Source organism: Bos javanicus, chromosome 1, assembly GCF_032452875.1.
Source record: "Bos javanicus breed banteng chromosome 1, ARS-OSU_banteng_1.0, whole genome shotgun sequence".
Taxonomy (NCBI): Eukaryota; Metazoa; Chordata; class Mammalia; order Artiodactyla; family Bovidae; genus Bos; species Bos javanicus.
In genome coordinates this window covers 102827246-102839945 of record NC_083868.1, presented here as the reverse complement: position 1 = coordinate 102839945, position 12700 = coordinate 102827246, and positions in this window count along the sequence as shown.

Sequence of the window (12700 nt, the reverse complement as noted above, 5' to 3'; positions counted from 1 at the left end):
AATCAAATTCATACATAAATATGAATCTGTTCTTTATATGATTCCATCAATTCTATCCTTCTCACTTCTACTGTCATTTCCAAGACTCCTGCCTATGATACTGCGGCTTTATTTCATTTTCCTTCTTTTAGATTTTGGATTGTCATCAATTCAATTCAGTTCAGTTGCTCAGTCGTGTCCGACTCTTTGAGACCCCATGAACTGCACCACACCAGGCCTCCCTGTCCATCACCAACTCCCAGAGTTTACTCAAACTCATGTCCATCACATTGGTGATGCCATCCAACCATCTCATCCTCTGTTGTCCCCTTCTCTCACTTTCAATCTTTCCTAGCATCATGGTCTTTTCAAATGAGTCAGCTCTTTGCATCAGGTGGCCAAAGTATTGGAGTTTCAGCTTCAACATCAATCCTTCCATTGAACATTCAGGACTGATTTCCTTTAAGATGGACTGGTTGGATCTCTTTGCAGTCCAAGGGACACTCAAGAGTCTTCTCCAACACCACAGTTCAAAAGAATTAATTCTTCTGTGCTCAGGTTTCTTTATTGTCAAATTCTCACATCCATACATGACTACTGGAAAAACCATAGCCTTGACTAGACAGACCTTTGTTGGCAAAGTAATGTCTCTGTTTTTTAATATGCTGTCTAGGTTGGTCATAACTTTTCTTCCAAGGAGTAAGCCTCTTTTAATTTCATGGCTGCAGTCACCATCTGCAGGGATTTTGGAGCCCCCAAAATAAAGTCTACCACTGTTTCCACTGTCTCTCCATCTATTTGCCATGAATTGATAGGACCGAATGCCATGATCTTTGTTTTCTGAATGTTGACCTTTAAGCCAACTTTTTCACTCTTTTCTTTCACTCTCATCAAGAGGCTCTTTAGTTCTTCTTCATTTTCTGCCATAGGGTTGTGTCATCTGCATATCTGAGGTTATTGATATTTCTCTCAGCAATCTTGATTCCAGCTTGGATTGTCATAGTATATTAATATTCCCCCCACTTTCTTTCTTTCTTTTTTTTTTTTTTTGTCCACTGTTAGCTTTATAGTTAAGCATTCCATAAGTACTTACCTTTTCTCACAGACTACAAAGTACATCTTTGTTTTAACTTTCTGAAATCTTCATGCAGAAATTTATTCCACCATTGCTGATTGTCTTCAGTGAAAAGGCTAGTCTAAATTAGTTTTTTGCCATTACCTATAATGGAAATAATAACTACATTTGATTGTTTTATTGAGAAAACTTATAAAAATAATAACTGTTCCATAGGTCTGACTTTTGTAACTAAAATAATATTTCACCTGTAAAACTCTCATAACTTAAAATTTAAAAAAATTTAAATGGAAGTCTCTAGTCTTAATAAAGTTCTTACAAAAGAAAAATTTCAGTTGACTTTGATTTTCTCAAAACTATGGAAATTCAAAAAAAAAATTCTGTTTTGTTTGAGACCAATTGATTCAAACTCATAGACACTAAAATTTACTGGCAATTTCAATAAAAAATGTTAAATAATGAAAATATATGGACCAGATTGAAATTAAATATTGTGATTTAGTAGACACAGATAATAATATGATTCTTCCATGTATATCTATGCTTCTTTGTGAACCAACTTTTGCAGCTAAAGTCCCAAATAATGAAAGAAAATAACTTCAATTCATGGTGTTAGGTTTCCAGTGCGGCTCAGCTAGTAAAGAATCTGCTTGCAATGCGGGAGACCTGGGTTTGATCCCTGGGTTCAGAAGATCCCTGGAGAAGGGAAAGGCTACTCACTCCAGTGTTCTGGCCTAGAGAATTCCATGGACTATACATTCCATGGATTCACAAAAAGTCAGACACAACTGAGTGACATTCACTTCACTTCACTTCATGGTGTTACAAAATGATGAAGCAACATTTTCAAAAATTTTAAAAGGTAATAATCAGAAAATGGCAACCCACTTCAATATTCTTGCCTGGAAAATTCTATGGACAGAAGAGTCTGGGGGACTGTATTCCATTGGGTCACAAAGATTTGGATACCACTGAGTGACTGAGCATTAGCACTAACCATGGATTATTACCAAGAAATTCTAGGCTTAGGACTCTTTTCAGATGAAATTGCAGTTTCTCAAAGTCTGGTAAATCAGTTGCATCAGAATTTTCTAGGGTACCAGTAAAATGGAAACTTTTGAGTTCCACCTCTAATCTATTGAATCTGAATCTCTTGCATTGATACCTGGGAATTTCTTAGGCACTTCAGTCTCAGTGAATTGCTCCTGCCTCTAAATTGACTTAATTCTTGTCCTAAGCTTCAGATCTATTTCATCACATGTTGCCTTTTAAGGTCAGTTTAGCATCGTTGAGGTAAATGTTGATGGGGATAACTTGCATGATCATTTGAACAAATGTAAATTTAGCCTGGTTCACTTTCAAAAATTCTGTTTCTCTTTTCTCTCCTTTAAAATTTGTTTCAAATTTCTTTCCTGATCACAAATAATTATTCAATTTAATTTTGATCTTGTCTAAAGAACAACATTGTCAAGCTTGTTCTTACTGTGTTCTATTGAAATTTAAAAGAAAAATTGAGTCAATATACTATTGAAATCTAACAGATCTCGGGCACACGTCAGAGTTGCAATATAGAGAGCAGCCAAGACGGCAGAGCAGAAGGACTCTCAGCTTACCTCCTGTCATGAGCACTCCAAAATTACAACTGTCTCTAAAACAACTGTTAGGGAACTGTTGTCCAAAACTGCCCACCTTAGCCAGGTGAGATAATAACTGCTTGAGTGAGCTGTCTCACAAAAGAGATTCCATCCAATAAGGAACTCAGTGCTGCCGGTGTTGCTGTGGAAAACTAACCAGGAGAATTTGGGAGGAGCCAAAATGAGAGAGGAGATTCCAGCCCATAGTATGAGCCAACTTCCCAGGAATCCTCAGGCTAGAATCCACCTTGGCTGAAAGATGCATGTGCAACAAGAAAGGACCCTCAGTCAGACCAAATGTGAGCACAAGCAAGATGACTGACCAGAGATGACTCTGAAAGCTAATGCCATTAACATAAACCTGAGACTGTGAGCCTTGGCAGAGCAGTTCTCCCTGGTTCCCTTACCCTGCTGCTTTCCACCTGGGTATGCATGCATGCTAAGTCTCTTCAGTCTGTCTGCCTCTTTGTGACCCCATGGACTGTAGCCCACCAGGCTCCTCTGTCTATGAGATTCTCCCGGCAAGGGTACTGCAGTGGATTGTCATTCCCTTCTCCAGTGGATCTTCCCAACCCATTGAACCTGCATATCTTAGGTTTCCTGCTTTAGCAGGTGGGTTCTTTACCTCTAGTGCCACCTGGGAAGCCCCTGTGCTTGGGGTGTCCCTTCCTGATAAGGTCGTTTGCTTTGCCTGAAGATGTGTCTCCTCAGAAATTTCATTTCTGAGTGTTAGACAATAACCCACTTTTGGGCTCTGGAAGGGGTCCCCCTTCTGGTAACACTAACATTGATGGAAGAAAAAAACAAAAAACTGGAACCTACCAGAAAAGACTTACCAGAAAAGGGAAGACAATGAGACAGGTAAGAGGAGCAGACTTGATACAGTCAAATTCTGTAACCCTGGTTGGCTACCCACAAACTGGAGAATAATTAATTTCCAGAGATTATCCCATAGGAGTGAGAGTTATGAGCTCTATATCGGCTTCCCCATCTTGGTGTCTGATACAAGGAAGACAAGCCCCCAGAGCATTGCTTTGAAGGCCAGGGGCAGGGGTTAATTGAAGGAGCCCTCATTTGACTGTGGGGAATGGAGACTTCACTCTTTTTTAAAAAAAATTATTTGTTTATTTGGCTGCATCAGGTCTTCATTAAAGTGAGTGGGATCTTCATTGCATCATTTGGGATCTTTTGTTGTGGCGCCCAGACTCTCTAGTAGTATCATGTAGGCTTCAGCAGTTGTGGGATCCAGTGTGTGCAGGCTTGGTAGTTGCTGGGCATGGGCTTAGTTGCTCTGTGACTTTTGAGATGTTAGTTTCCTGACCTGGGATTGAAACCTCCTCCCCTGCATTGGAAGGTGGATTCTTAACCACCAGGGGAGTCCTGAGACTTCACTCTAAAAAGGCACACACAAAATCCATGCATGCTGGGACCAAAGGTAAATGTAGTATTTGATGGCAGCCTGATCCAGACCTACCTACTGGTCTGGGAGAGTCTTCTGGGCAGTGGGGGCAGAGGGATGTGCTATTGGTCCTTAGTGGGCAGAGGCCAAATATCCTACTAAACGTTCTATGTTGTAGACAGTGTTCCTGCACAGCAGAGACTTTGTCTAAAATGTCAATTATGCTACTATTGAGAAATCTGGTTTACGTGTGTGTGTGTGTGTGTGTGTGTGTGTGTGTGTGTGTATGTGCTCAGTCAGGTCTGAATGATTGAGACCCCATGGACTGTAGCTCACCAGGCTCCTCTGTCCTTGGGATCTCCTGGCAAGAATACTGGAGTGGGTTGCCATTTGCTTCTCCAGGGATCTTCCCAACCCAGGGGTGGAAACTGTGTCTCCTGTGTTGGCAGGCAGATATATCTATCTATCTATCTATCTATCTATATATATATATACCCATCTCAAGTAAGTGTAACTATTATTGTTATTTTTCTTGTGAGAAAAGTGAGACTGGAAATGTTTTGTGATTTGATGATGTCACAAAGTGATTACAGTTGACCCTTGGCAACTCAGGGGTTGGGGTGCTAACTGCCTGTATAGTGGAAAATCCCTCTATAACTTTATAGTCAGTCCTCTGTATAAATGGGTTCAACCAACTATGGATCCTATAGTACTACTGAAGTATTTATTGACAAAAATCTTTATATAAGTGGACTCATGCAGTTCAAACCCATGTTCAGGGGTCAACTGTAAATGTTTGAGCCAAGATTGACTTTTACAACCTTTACAAGTGGTGCAATAGCTAATATTTATAGATAATTAGCCCACTGTATCAAAGGTGATGGATTAGCATTGTTTTCTTAAATCAGAATTTATGTTGTTTCCCTAAGTATTTTTAGTGCTACAGCTTAGATCTTGAACTAAATTATCCTCTTAGGTTTTAACCACTGAGATGAATCCAAAATATTCTTTACTACTGGCTTTTTAAGTGATGTAAATGAAACCAGCTGTTGAATATATTTGTGTGTGTGTATGTATATGAATATATATAAATATATTCATTTCTAGACATAACATTTTTGTGTGTATGTAGGTATAGATAAATACAGAGTTGAGTGAGTATAAACTTTTTCCCATTTTTTTCTCATTTTACAATGTCTGATTTTTCACAGGAATATTACTCACATTCATCTCTAACACATAAATTCAGTCTGTAAAAAGGCATGAGTCATTCTAAATACATTTATTTGTTTAATTTAAAAGAAATTTTTTAAATTCTGAAATTTCAATATATTTCACTTCAATGCCCAGTCCTTTGTTTTATAAACAAAACAAGGACTTGAATGATCACATACTCAGCAGATGCAGAGTGAAATTATAGTGAGAAAAGTTACTCTAAATAAGAATTAGGTGTTGTACCAACCTTCTGTTAAAACAGTCCTCATTTTAATATTCATAACTCCTATGGATGTTTGCAGTATCAAAGGATTTAAAATCATAAGCCATTGCCAAACAAAATAATTCCACTTTAAAATAACACATGGAATTATGATTATTTCTATAATTTTAAAAACATTGTTTTTAAAGATAAAACTTCATATAAAATACAATTGAATTGAATTATTAAGTATTTTTAAAGCTGTAGAATTATGGTTTAAAAGTTTTTAATGGGCTGTTAGTTTCTTGTATTCTCAATGTCTTTGGACAAAGGAAATTAGGGAAGTAGGAAATGTGTGTATCAAAAATCATAAATCATAAATAATAAATAGCTAATTTCCTTTTAAACAAGGTGCTTATAACCACCTATTTTTAATAAGTTTTTCACAATTAAAATATTCCTCACAATTAAAATAAAATAATAATTTTCCCTTAATTTAAAGCTAAAATCTGATATGTGACACATATGCACAGTTTTGAAAAATAGAATACATCAGATTGAAGAAAAGCAGACCAAAAGTAGACTATTCCTTGAAATCTGTAACTTTGAAACTTTAAAAGATTTTCAAACATTGTGCTAAATTTTGCACATGGTATTCTTTGACACATTTCCCTTGAAGTAAAAGCTATTTCAAAATTATGAGAATTGTTTTTTTATCTTTACAAAGAAGGTCACATTGGAAACCTTCATAAAATCTCATCAATAAACAGGTTTCTATGTATAATTAATTTTTGCTATCCTATATTCCTTTGCTTTACCTAGGTCTTAAACATTTCAAATGACACCGTATAAATCATGATAAAATGAGTATTCAGAACTGGAAAAATGTGAAAACTTGTGATCCAAGATTTGTAAGATATAGGAAGATCAACTATTGATACAGTGGAATCATCATCTCAGATACTGTATCTAGAACAAAAGTTGTTAGCTGAAGAAACTAAAGAAAACTTTTGGCTAAGGGAATAGTTCTGCATGGAAAGTACCATTTTTAAACTGTTTTTAAATAATATGTGGTATGTTCAGTTTTTTAGCGACCATTTCATTAATTTAATGCACACTGTATAGTAAATTAAAAATTTAGAAACATAAAACTAAAATGCTAACCTTGGCAGTTAGCTAAAGTGAGTTCATAAACGCAGGAAATTAGCAGTTTGAAAAATAAGCTGCTCTTATCCTGTCATATTGAAGGGTCTAATTGCCATTGGAAAGATTATTTTAAAAGAATTTAAAGTCTCATTTTCACAAGATGTTTCTCTAGAACCATAACAAATTCACTTTTTCAATAAAATATAAATGCAAATATGTTTGCTTCAATAACTTTTTTTAAAAAAATCTATGATCTAGTGAATTGTTGACTAATCTGGGCAAGTACACCTATATAACCCTATGAACAAAAATATTTAAATTTAAATTTTTGGAGAACAGACTTACTGAATTTCTAAATGAATAAAGATTTTCAGAAACACTGAATTTGGGTATTGAGGCTCCATATATTAGCAATAACAAAATTTAAATCAGTTAGTACATTGCTCTATTTTTTTCTAGATGTATTACTAAATAAGATACCTTCTATGTTTACATAGAGTAGTAGCTAAAATATATTTACCAAAATTTTTATATTATAATTTTTCTTTTATTACCAATTTACTTGAAATCAATAAAAGTTTTGGAAAGTAAAGTTGCTTTTGTTGGTATATCTATCGGTACCCTAAAAATGGAATCAACAGTCCCTCGGTGCTAAGTAAATTGTAGAACCAGAAAGAAGCAGTGTGGGTTCTTAAAGTTAATGGCTAAGTGATAAAACCTGTTTAAGTTTAATCACTTTTCTTACATAGCCATTGATTTTCTTTACCACCTGTATCCAGTATGTCACACTTGACAACCATTCTCCATCACTACCCATCCAAAATTCAAGTATAGGCCCAAGAGTAGGGAGAAAAATGTTCCCACCAAGTTCACCTTGCAGACTCAGGGATGCCTGGATTAGCATCCTAGCTCTGGCATGTGCTACCTTTGTGATGTTGGCCAGTTTTTTTAGCTTTTCATGCCTTGGGTTTCTCATTTATATGATAAGAATAATATTGTTCCTAGCTCATGAGATGATTGAAAGAAATAAATGAAATGATGAATATAGACCAATTTGTACTCAACAAAAATTCACCTTTAGTATGGATTAACCATACAGGTGAGGAAGGTTCAGTGAGAAATGACCAGTCTTGTGTGATCAATCAGACTTGAGCTCTCCTGACTCAGGTAAGTAATTCCTGAAGAGAGAGTATTTTCTACTTCATAGAGGGTATGAAAGTTTATCCTTTTAGAAAAAATGTCTGAAACTTGTAAATAAGGCCATAAAATATGGCTGACATATCATACAGGGGAAGAGGTCACACAATGATTATCTAGGGCCTCATTTTTCAGTAAGATAGCAGGAGCCACATGGCTATTGTGCACTTGAATCATGAAGTGTCAATTAAAATGTGCTGTTAAAAAACAAAACTGGTTCCTAAGACAGTGTTAAAAAAAATTCAAAATAATTTTTTCACATTGATTAGATGTTGGAAATGGCAACATTTTGGATATATTGAGTTAAATAAACTATGCTACTGAAATTAATTTTATCTCTTTATTTTTAATAAGTCCACTAAAAATGAAAATTATGTGTAGCTTGAGTTACATTTCTATATATAATAGACTGTGCCAGTCTAGGGGAAAAGACATGCCATTAGTTATTGATTAAAGAGTCTATGCTTTTGCAGTTATCTGCTAACTTCTAGATATTTGTCTAATAAAGATGCAGATAACCTTAATGATACAAGATATTGCCTTGTAGACATTAAATTATTTCATATCTAACTCAGAAATTATATTCTAACATTTCTTTGATGCCTGTGTATCCTTGATTCTCAGATGCTTTTTGAAGCAGTCATGACATCTTACTGATTTCCTCACTAATTAATGGGTTTAAAAAATGTTTTATATTTGCTTAAAAGTCATAAATTTACCTTTGATAATCAAACTCTACAAAAAAGGGAAATCTGAATTTGTTTAAGTCAGAAATAACAAGCGCTTTGACCCTGTACAATATGGGAGAGTATTTAACAGACCTGTGTTACTAACAAGGTTCTGGTGTATGCTACTTAATCTTGTAGGTTGCTTAACTTCACTGAGATGCTAAAAATTTCTCTGTAAGTTGCAATAATGATACTTAGCTCAAAAGATTGGCAGTGTACTTTTAAAATATTTTTATATTGAGGTATAATTAATGTACAATATTATGTAAGTTGCAGGTGTATACCAATGATTCACAATTTTTAAAAGTTATACTCTTTATAGTTATTATAAAATATTGACTATATTCCCTGTATCTTCTTTATCTATTCTTCTGTTGATAAACACATAATTTTGTTTCATCTCTTGGCAGTTGTAAATAATGCTGCAATGAACATTGGATTGCATGTTTGTTTGTTTGTTTTTTTGAATTAGTGTTTTCATTTGCTTTTCGGTACATATCCAGGTGTGGAATTCCGGATCATATGGTAGTTTTAGTCTTTTGAGAAGCCTCCATACTGTTTTCCACAGTGACTGTGCCAATTTATATTCCCACCAACAGTATCCAAGTGTTTCATTATCTCCATATCCTTGCCAGCATTTGTTATTTGTATATTTACTTCCTCTCTCTTTTTTTTTTTTTTTTGTTGGCCATACCATGTGGCTTGTGAGATCTTAATTTCTCCACTAGGGGTTGTATCCAGGCCCTCAGCAGTGAAAGTACAGAGTCCTAATCACTGGATTGCTGGGGAATCCTCTAAAGATCTTTTTGATGTTAGCCATTCGGACAGGTGTAAAGTGATATCTCATTATGATTTTAATTTGCAATTCTCAGATAATTAGCAATGTTGAGCATCTTTTCATGTGCCTGTTGGCCATCTGTAGGTCTTCTTTGGGGAAAAAAAAAAGTCTATTTACATCATCTGTCCATTTTTTTCCTCCTTGGGTTTTTTGTTTTCTTAATGATGAAGACATTGTTTTGTAAGAGCTGTTTATATATTTTGGATATTATATTATTATATATTTTGGATATTAACCCCATATCCAATGGGAGAAAATATTTACTCCCGTTCAGTAGCTTATTTTTTCATTTTGTCAATGATTTTCTTTGTTTGTGAAAGCTTTTAAATACAATTAGGTCCATTTATTTATTTTTCATTTATTTCCTTTGCTTTCAGAAACAGAACCAGAAAGAATATTGCTATGATTTATGTTAAAATTTATTTTCTCCTAGGAGTTTTATGGTTTCCAGTCTTACATTTTGGGCTTTAATCCATTTTGAGTATATTTTTTTATATGGTGTTAGAGAATGTTCTAATTTCATTCTTTTATATCTAACTATTCAGTTTTCTCAGCACCACTTATTGAAGAGACCATCTTTTCTCCATTGAACATTATTGCCTTGTTTGTCATAGATTAAGTGATCATGTGGGTTTATTTCTGGGCTCTCTGCTCCATCCATTGATATATGCATCTGTTTTTGTAGCAGTACCACACAATTTTGATTACTATAGCTTTGTAGTATAATCTGAAGATAGGAATTATGACTCCTCCATCTATTCATCCTCAAGATTGTTTTGGCTATTCAAAGTCTTTTGTTTTTCTATTATTCCATTAACTATGATAAGATATTTTAAATATTCATCACAGTGTATGAAATACAATTCAGTAAGTGGCATATTTTATTGTTATATATGATTAATATTTTTGAATGAATTAATAAGCCAGTAAAATAGTCTTTTATAAAGTTTATTTTTTATGGTAACATGCAGAACAGTTAAGAGAGAGGTATAGGTAGTATTAGGAGAAGACAATGGCACCCTACTCCAGTACTCTTGCCTGGAAAATCCCATGGATGGAGGAGCCTGGTAGGCTGCAGTCCATGGGGTTGCTAAGGGTCGGACACCACTGAGCAACTTCACTTTCACTTTTCATTTTCATGCATTGGAGAAGGAAATGGCAACTCACTCCAGTGTTCTTGCCTGGAGAATCCCAGGGATGGGGGGAGCCTGGTGGGCTGCCGTCTATGGGGTCGCACAGAGTCCGACACGACTGAAGCAACTTAGCAACAGCAGCTGCATATGTAGTATTGTGAAAACCAGTTTGTAAAGTATAGGTTGTAGTGAAAGTGAAAGTCGCTCAGTTGTGTCCTACTCTTTGCAACCCCAAGGACTATGCAGTCCATGGAATTCTCCAGGCCAGAATACTGGTGTGGGTAGCGTTTCCCTTCTCCAGGGTATCTCCCAACCCAGGAATCGAATCCAGGTCTCCCACGTTACAGACAGATTATTTCCCAGCTGAGCCACAAAACCTAGACAATCTGTGACAGCAGTAAAGAGAGAAATGGAAGAATGAGTTTATTAGAAAGAACTAACAACATTTAGAGACACATTAAAAGTAAGTGCTATGAAAGGAAGAGCAAACATAAAGAATGGTGATGCCTTTTACAGATTTGTGATGTGAAAAGTACTCTACTGAGAAGCATTCCTAAAAAAATTTTGTGTGTTATCTTTGAAGTAGACATATGTCTTTCTACTTCAAAGATAACACACAAAATTTTTTTAGGAATGCTTCTCAGTAGAGTACTTTTCACATCACAAATCTGTAGAAATCTTTTAGATTTTAGAAATCTTTTAGAAATCCCTGTGAACAAGACAAGTGGGAACTAAGAGCATTTGGGTATCTTGGAGGTCATTCACAATGGATGTAATAAAGCTATGAATGTGTGACCTGAAAAAGAATGAGTGTGGATAGTGGAGCCTCGGGAATTCAAATGAAGAGGTGTCACAATTGAAGTCAAAGAATACACTACAGAAATATTAGGGAGGAGAAATGCAGAATCACTATTTTTTGAGTTTTACTTGTCATTCTTTACTAAAATAATGATTAGTTTCCATTTGCTATATTTTCTAGAATCTTAAGTATCTAACTTGCATGCTTCATAATTAATTCAATCTTCCTTATGTAAAAATTAATGCAGCTAGGTAATAAATTTGAAACTGAGATTCTGAAATGATGAAATGTCTATTATCCACAATAGAAACAATCAAGCTTATTTTGATAGTTTGCCTGTGCTTGAAAATTTTGCTGCTAAGTCACTTCAGTCGGGTCGACTCTGTGCAACCCTATAGCTTTCCTTAAAATGATCGATTTTTCCCTGTTTTATTATTAAAAGAAAATAAAATAAATTCAGATAAAATGTTGATGTCACATTAGCAAATATTTGAAATCTATCAATTTTTGAGCCTAATATTCATAATACATTAATATTTCACTATAGACTGAAAAAAAATTCTATCATACAAAGCTTAATTTTAAGCATCTTAGCCATTAGGGCTCAAATTTAGGTGTTGCTATTAATACAGATGAATAAGAACTTTTTATTGAAATAGGAGAAATAGGAAAACATTGACATTAATAAAATAGAAATGCTTAGAAATATTTGATAAAATTATCTCCTCTACATGACTGGCTTTATTTTTAATTGCATCTCATCTTCATTATACTACAAAAAATTAATACCACTTTATTTAACAATAATGTGCATCTATTTCTGCAGATCACATGCCAGAAATTCTGGCTGCTTTCCGTGAACTTTAATTAGAATATTCAAACCCTTCTCAATAAGGAATTAACCTTTAGTTCACTACATTTTGAATTCTTCCAGAGAACATAGGTAATTATGATTTGTAGTAATCTTGGATAAATGTATGGAAATTATGATTGTTATTGAATCAAAATATAATTAAAATATAATATTATGCATCATAATAAAATCCATAATCAAGAATATATAGGTTACAAAATTTTCTTTTGTAATTATTGACTTAAGTATGATTGTGTTTGTTGAAAGGAAAGTTATGACCAACCTAGACAGCATATTTAAAAGCAGAGACATTACTTTGTCAACAAAGGTCCATCTAGTCAAGGCTATTGTTTTTCCAGTAGTCATGTATGGATGTGAGAGTTGGACTATAAAGAAAGCTGAGTGCCAAAGAATTGATGCTTTTGGACTGTGCTTTTGGAGAAGACTCTTGAGAGTCCCTTGGACTGCAAGGAGACCCAACCAGTCCATCCTAAAGGAGATC